Source organism: Rhipicephalus microplus, chromosome X (assembly GCF_043290135.1).
Source record: "Rhipicephalus microplus isolate Deutch F79 chromosome X, USDA_Rmic, whole genome shotgun sequence".
NCBI classification, from domain to species: Eukaryota; Metazoa; Arthropoda; class Arachnida; order Ixodida; family Ixodidae; genus Rhipicephalus; species Rhipicephalus microplus.
This window is the reverse complement of record NC_134710.1, coordinates 360,923,349-360,931,264: the sequence shown is the minus strand read 5'-3', so window position 1 is coordinate 360,931,264 and position 7,916 is coordinate 360,923,349. Positions and strand designations below refer to the sequence as shown.

The following is a 7,916-nucleotide window of genomic DNA, read 5'->3' as shown; positions in this document are numbered from 1 at the left end:
ACGGACGCGATGTATGTGCAAGGTCTTTTCCATCAGGAGGAGGAGGAGAAGGAAGAGCAAAAAGAGGGAAGGCAGATAGGTTAACCAGGCACATGAACGGTTGGCTACTCTATACGCTGGGAGAACGGGAAAGGAGAGTAGAAGCATGAGAGAGAGAGATGAAAGAAATGGCAGCATATCCACGGAGTGAATGATGGAGAGTGGGGCGAAGCATTCGTCCGTCCGTGCGTCCGTCTGTGTGACCGTCCATGCATCTGTTCGTGCGCCCGTCCCTGCGTTCATTCATGCATCCGCCCCTGCGTCCGTTCATGCGTCCATCCATGCATCTGTCTGTGTGTCCGTTCGTCCATCTATTCAACACTCCAAGTCCCATCATCTCGCATCTTTTTATCATATATTCCCCATATAGAAGCATCGCCATTCAGTGGACATTCCAAGGACTAAACGAGAGGTGGCACACGCACACTTTCTTACGGCTTGCGCTTCGGGTCTACTTCCCACCTTCAACCACCTTGAGTTCATGGTATATACTAGTTCACTGTATTCATGGCACTGCAGCCCAATGCTCGCTAAACCTTTCTAAAACCAAGGAGGTTGCGCCCAGCGAGTACAACGTAGCAACCTTTTCCTGTCAGATAGTGCTCAATGTACATGCCAGTGGCTGCTAATATGAAATGAGAGACAGGAGGATTCAGCTTTTAATTTCTTACGGCTTGCGCTTCGTATCTGCTTCCCCCCTTTAACCACCTCGAATTCATTCATGGTATATACTAGTTCATTGTATTCATGGCCCTGCGGCTCAACGCTCGCTAAACCTTTCTAAAACTAAGGAGGTTACACCCAGCGAGTATAATGTAGCAACCCTTTCTTGTCCGATAGTGCTCAATGTACATGCCAATGGCTGCTAATGGGGATCGTAGCGTGCGCGTTGACTAAAAGCCGAATGCTCCTGGCTCTCATTCCCCATTAGCAGCCATTGGCATGTACATTGAGCACTATTTTTTTTTGTTAAACAACGCACAGAAGAAATCTCTGACCAGCACCACCTTGGAGGTCAAATGTTATACCTATTTCGGGTATGTGCCACTGGTGGTTGCGTACTACGAGGGGCGCCAAAGCCACGCCTTAAGGAGCTTAAGGAAAAAGGGATCGGCCCCAGGGCCTGACGGACTCCCTGCAGAGTTTTATGTACAGTTCTGGCCTATCATTGGTCCAACTATGTCACGCGTCATTCGCAAGTGTTTCCAAGATATTACACTTCCAACTTCTTTCCACAAAGGCCGTATAACACTAGTTCCCAAGAAAGACCCAATGTCCACGCGACCAGAAGATTGGCGCCCTATTACCCTGCTCAATGTAGATTACAAGCTCTTGGCTAACATTTTGGTGCGCCGAATCAGTCCATTTCTTGCAACATTAATCGCTCCCCACCAGGTCTGTTCTGTTCCGGGCCGAGAAATACACACCCATACGTGGTTAACGCGTGACATCATTCAATACACCATTAGCCGATGTGCGCAAGGACTGTTGGTTTCATTAGATCAAGAGAAAGCTTTTGATTTCATAGAACATGGCTACATACTAAATGTTTTACATGCATACGGATTCCCGGATAAGTTCATTGACCTTACCAACGCGATGTACACTAATTTAGAAAGTACCCTTTACTTAGATTCCCGTGAGAGTCACGCATTTAGAGTCACGTGTGGGGTCCGTCAAGGGTGTCCCCTCTCCCCAGTGTTATTTATCCTTGCATTAGAGCCCTTCTTAAGGGCCGTTGAACATCACCCACAGATTCGTGGCTTACCTCTACCCGGTAACACTCAAGTAAAGGTCGCTGCATATGCAGATGATATCACTCTATATGTACATAATGAACAGTCGCTGCAGCATGCTCTTGATACATTCCAAGATTTCGGTATTATCTCCGGTGCAAAGTTAAACTTTTCTAAAAGCCAGTATTTTTTCATTGGCAACCCCAGCGGTCGTATCAACATCACGGCGCCTTTACAGTAGTCTCCTGAGATTTCAATACTCGGAGTTACTTTCACTGTATTTGGTATACAGGATCGCATCTGGTCATCCGTTGTACAAACTCTTCTAAATGATATCAAAGCAGCCAGGCACTTCGAATTCCCCCTCTTGGAACGCCGATACTTAACTCAAACGGTGTACCTAGGAAAATTTTGGTACCTTTGCCATCTTGTTAAACCACCGCTCCACGTCTGCAGGAAAGTGCAAAGCTGCATCAGTTCATTTTTTTGGTCTGGTGGCACAGAATTGTATCGCGTCCAGCGTTAGCTCAACCGCGAGATCAAGGCGGTTTTGCATTCCCTGACGTTTCCGTCGCGGCTTCTACATTGTGCCTCCGCACTCTATTGCGAATACTAAGCAATGATGACATGCCCGCTCAGACACTGGCTCGCTACCATCTGGGGCCATCACTACGTGTCTTCTTGCCGGATAGCCAAATAAACAAAGGTCCCCAATCAACTGAATTACCATCTTTGTATCAAGCGCTTCTGGCATTTCACCGACGTTTGGAAGCTACGTGCCCAGAGATAGAGGTGACCGATTCTAAAGTGGTGGACACAATGGCCGCCCTTCTACGGCCCTTGGTGCCCCAGCATCGTCAATCTGTATTGAATCGCGCTTGGAAACCAATAACTGCCGCAGTGTTGCCAGGGCATCTCAGAGACTTTGTCTGGAGGTTGGGCTGGGGCTTGCTCCCCACGCGAGATCGATTGCAGCGATGGCAGGTAGTTCGCACTTCCACTTGCCCCAACTGCGTCATGGCAGAGACCAATCGACATGCGACGTTTGAATGTGTAGTTTCCCGCCTTTTTTGGCGTGCGGTTAATGCTGGTTTTCGGGGACAGGGTGTGCGAACTTTCGTGTCCAACGGCCGATTTCCGCGTAGCCGCTTCTCCGCTCTCTTAATAGTTGCGGGGCTGTTCAGCCTTTGGAGAAACCGATGTGAGGCCGTAGCTGCCAATTTCCGCCGGCGTGCCTTTTGGCCGATACTGGGGAGAATGAGACGAGAGATCCTCGCGTTCCTCTCCGAAGAGCTTTTCTTCCTCGGGGAGCAAGAGTTTCTGCGGCATTGGTCGTGCCCTTTCGTCAAGGTGGAACACGAAAGGATACAACTCATTTTTCGACCGACTTGGTGCTAAGCAGCGCCCGTTGAGTTGTTATATATGATTTCATTTGTTACAAATTGTGTTTCATTTGGATCTATTGTATCGTTATACCCTTGTATCGTGATATCACATTGAATTTTTTTGTACATGTATGCCAACGTAATCATGTATATTAGAGCAAATGTCTTCACTGTAACGTAGTGATGTTAGTCGTGAAATATAGATGTGCCGAAGTGTATGTGCCCTGTTACTGGAATGGTATGAAGCCTTTGTGTTCTGTACATGCTGTAAATAAACGTTTTCTAAACAAGGAGCTTCGCCCCTAAAAAATGTCAGTACACGGGCTGACGCGCATGCAGCGTTCGCACTACACAAAACTCAAAGGCGTTCACGTTGTCCTGTAGTCCTCAAAAAGTGCAAGAGGGCCTTGACTGCTTCGTGTGCCGACGAAAGGCGAGGGTGATGCTTCAGCATCATCTGTACGCGGAGTGGCTCATCGTCCAATCGTCGCAACGCGCCAGAATGTTTTCGCCTCTCAGAAGAAAATAGAGGGGAACGGCACGGCAGATAAATTGTCGTGGCTGTGCTACACAGAATACCTGGTCACCACGCAGAATGCATGAACCGACCACACGAGTATCCAGACGCACGTGGCGAAATAGATAGAAAATGTGAAAGTTCCTTCGGCTCTTCGCATTTAATACTAGAAAAGTGCTGAACGCCATCTCATGATGGCTGCCGAATCTAATGAAACAGTCTGCTAGAAATTTAAAGGTGGCGCAATCTTTGGAGACATGAGTTTATGTTTTTCCCGCTAATTGATATGTGGGGTCTAACGTCCCAAAACCACCATATGATTATGAGAGACGCCATAGTGGAGGGCTCCGGAAATTTCGACCACCTGGGGTGCGCCCAAATCTGAGCACACGGGCCTACAACATTTCCGCCTCCATAGAAAACGTAGGCGCCACAGACGGAATTAGAACCCGCGACCTGCGGGTCAGCAGCCGAGTGCTTAGCCAGAAGAACACCGCGGCGGGGCTATGTTACTCAGGCTGACACACACTGTTGTTATATATATATATATATATATATATATATATATATATATATATATATATATATATATATATATATATATATATATATATATATATATATATATATATATATATATATATATATATATATATATATATATATATATATATAACCACAGTGTGTGTTCATGTATTGTGACTGATGGAAGATGGTGTCATTTCCGTATAGCGAATTCCGACAATGTATAGAAACGTGGCTCATGCCGGCCGAGAAGGAAAGGATTACGAATTGCCTCACACTTTCTCGCGGCCGTATTGTTTCTTTTTATTCCATCCGAGGACAAACGTACGAAACTGGGCTCACAAGACATCGCCGGAAAAGTAATTTGTTGGCTACGCGTGATCCTTTCGCTTTGACTCCAGTCAACTGCTGCTACTGCGAAACACTGTCAAGGAAGGCATCTCTTCTATCGAAAAATAAAACTGCCGATAGAGAGGAAAGAATGGCGAATCAGATCGACCTGAACTGCAAGCGATGCGGAAGATGGAAGTATACACAACATTTACCCGAATCCGCCTCCCGAGGCAAATCACTGTTTACCGCCCGTCTTCTATCTCGCGGGTTCCTTTTTTTTTTTCGGTCATTTCATAGTGGTGCCAATGCACTCGCGCAGATTTTTTGTCTGTGAGTTGCTGTACTGACTGCCACATTTGTTTGGCAGATGCCTTCTTCAAACTTTGTGGAGAAGAGAGTCTCGGTTTTCTTCCTTTGAATACGAATAAAACTTCGGGACGTCATATAGATTTCACGTTTGGCTTCCTCTATCTAAGTAGAAAAGCTTTCTACCCGTATAGCATTGGGAAAGTTTAGAAACAATGCCTTATAATCTTTTGGGTAGAAAAAGGGAACAATATGATGACCTCGTTTTTTTTACTGGTTAGAGGGACATCAAGCCAGCCTTAACTAAAGTAAGGAAGTGATAGAACAGAGTCATGATATTTCAGAGCGTATAAGTTAACATGCCATAAAAGATACTCACTGTGATTGCAGAGGTTTTCTGCTTCAAAACCTTGCTTATGATCACACGAACTTTAATGACGCCTATAGCGTAGAACTGCTTCACAAATTTAGGGACTTGGAACAATAAAAAAGTGGATGAAAGTGTCTTGGTAAAAACTGATTAGAATTCAAATTTTTTAGACTGAGTGGAAGACATGACCACTGCATGAAGATCTCACGCTATTGCTACAGTTTTCACAGGTACAATAATTGGTAGCCCCACTGTGGTGGTCTAGTGGCTAAGGTACTAGGCTGCCGACCCGCAGGTCGCGGGATTGAATCCCGGCTGCGGTGGCTGCATTTTCGATGGAGGCGAAAATGCTGTAGGCCCGTGTGCTAAAATTTGGGCGCACGTTAAAGAACCCCAGATGGTCGAAATTTTCGGAGCCCTTCCACTACGGCGTCTCTCACAATCATTTGGTGGTTTTGGGACGTTAAACCTGACATATTAATCAATCAATAATAATTGGTTGGCGTAAAGAGCCACCTGCTTCTTCAATTTAGCTTGGGCTTGTACGCAGCAATATAACCATAAGATGACTTAGGATAAGCTTTTAACGCAGATGTATTTGCATAGTCGGGCCACTGGTAACTGGAGATGCCCTTGTAGTGAAACACTTCGTGGTAACTTTGTAAGTATTGTTTAGCTACGCGTTAGTACGGTGCGCATAGTAAATTAGGATGACAATAGTGCAGTTAGCTGTGGCTGAACAGTATGACACCCTGAACAGCAACTGCGTACCAACCAAAGAGCAATGGGTTAACTGAACGCACTAACGAAACGATTGCAGATATGCTTTTGATCTATGCCACCAACGACCACAAGAAGTGGGACGAAATCCTCCCGAGATCACATTTGCCTACAACATGGCTCTTCAGGAAACCATCGGCTTTGCCCCTTTTCATCTGGTTGACGACTGCGATATCACCACAGTGCTTGAGACCATGCTCCAGCTAACTCTGAAGAACATGGCTATCCTGGATGCAGATGTATTTATTAAGCGTGCCGAAGAAGCCCAGCAGCTTGCGCGCTTTCGCATTTATCGCGGCCGAACCAATGTGCTCGCGGGTACAAAACCCATCACAAAGCTATAACATACGAACCGGGTGAGGAAGTCTGGTATTGTACTGATATAGGTCATCGTGGTCGCTCAGATAAATCGTTATCTTGGTATTTAGGACCCTACGGAGTTCTTGAACGCCTCGGGGAAGGCAACTACGAAGTTATTTCAGCAGGCACCTTGCACCGTTCTTGTAGACAACGCTCCTCATACCTGGTTTCTGTCTCCAGGATTCAGCCGTACCATTCGCTTCGACTGGAAGTCACGAACTTTGTGATGTAGAACTTGTCTTCAAGGCTATTGTATGTTTGTTTCTCGTTTCCTTTTATCTCGCTCTTGTGCTTCTATACGGACACAAACATTTTTGGCTACCTCCCACTATTTTTTGGGGCCGCGGAACTCGTACGATGCCTCTTTTCCTTTTTTTTTCCTTTGTGGAAAGGGTAAGGCCACGTTGTCATGGCGGCAGAAGAGTGGCCGAGTAAACAATTGTTCGCTTCGAGTTCCTGTTCGTCGTTTCCTTCCGTGACAATGTCTTTAAACAGAAGAAAAAGATGCAGTTGCCCACAGAAGGTAATCGTTCCAGGAAGAGGAAGGAGGAAGAAAGTTTAAGCGGAAAGACAGGGAGGTTAGCCAGTTGTTTGACCGGCTGGCTACCCTGTGCTGGGGAAAGGGGTGAGGGGAATGAAAGATATTAAAAAATAAATGTTGCGAAGAGAGGGAGAAATTACAAAAAAAATTGCGACAGAGGAAAGGCAACATCAAAGAGTATAAGACACTAAAGTCTGTCTCTGAGGCCAGTTGTCCGCAAAAAGCGCAGCAAAGCTTTCAAAGCCTTCTGGGCTGAGGATGGGCTCGGCCAATGACCCAGAATCCTTTGTTCCGACAAAGGCCGATCGTCTAGTCTATCCAGAGCTGCAGTGAGTTCTTGTCTTTGCGCGTTGAAATGGGTGCACTCACACAGAAGGTGCGCGATGGTTTCTTCGCAACTGCAGTAAGTGCATGTAGGAGAGCTGGCCATCTCAATGAGTATGCGTTCGTGAAGGCCACTCCAAGCCACAGGCGGCATAGAAGAGTCTCCTCAGCTCGAGATATCTTTGGGGGAAGACGAAGCTGCAGATCGGGATCCAAGTTATGCAGGCGCGCGTTTGTGAAGTCTGTTGAGTTCCACTGTACCACCGCCAGCTTTGCGCAGAGGCGGTGTCGTACCCAATGAAGTGATAACTGAGGGGCGATTATTGCTAATCATTCCAGATTGACCAATATGTATAGGTACCTTAAGGGGCGTATGTTCGATCTCACCGCTATTTTCTCCTCGTTGCTTGCCACCCTGCTACCTTTCTCTCAAGCAGGCTGCCTTATTGCAACCAAAAGGGATTCGCACGTATTGGTTCGCACGGCTCCTCGTGGAGCTACTATTGAATTATAACGCGGAATGGCAGAAGTCACTGAAAGCACTGTGCACACGGCCAGGCACCTTCCGTGTGTATATTGGTAGCCTCCTCTAAGCTGTGCAGTATACGGCAAACCGAATCTCACCGAGAACCAATGTTGACGCAACAGCCTGCGATTGGAAACGTTTTGTAGCTGTCCACTTCGCCCCAGATAACGAATG

The 7,916-nt window shown here is 46.6% G+C and overlaps 1 pseudogene; it reads left to right on the top strand.

Annotated features, from left to right (window-relative positions):
• Nucleotides 1-7,484: 7,484 nt before the first annotated feature.
• Nucleotides 7,485-7,548, top strand: LOC119173042 (U4 spliceosomal RNA; annotated as a pseudogene).
• Nucleotides 7,549-7,916: the final 368 nt, after the last annotated feature.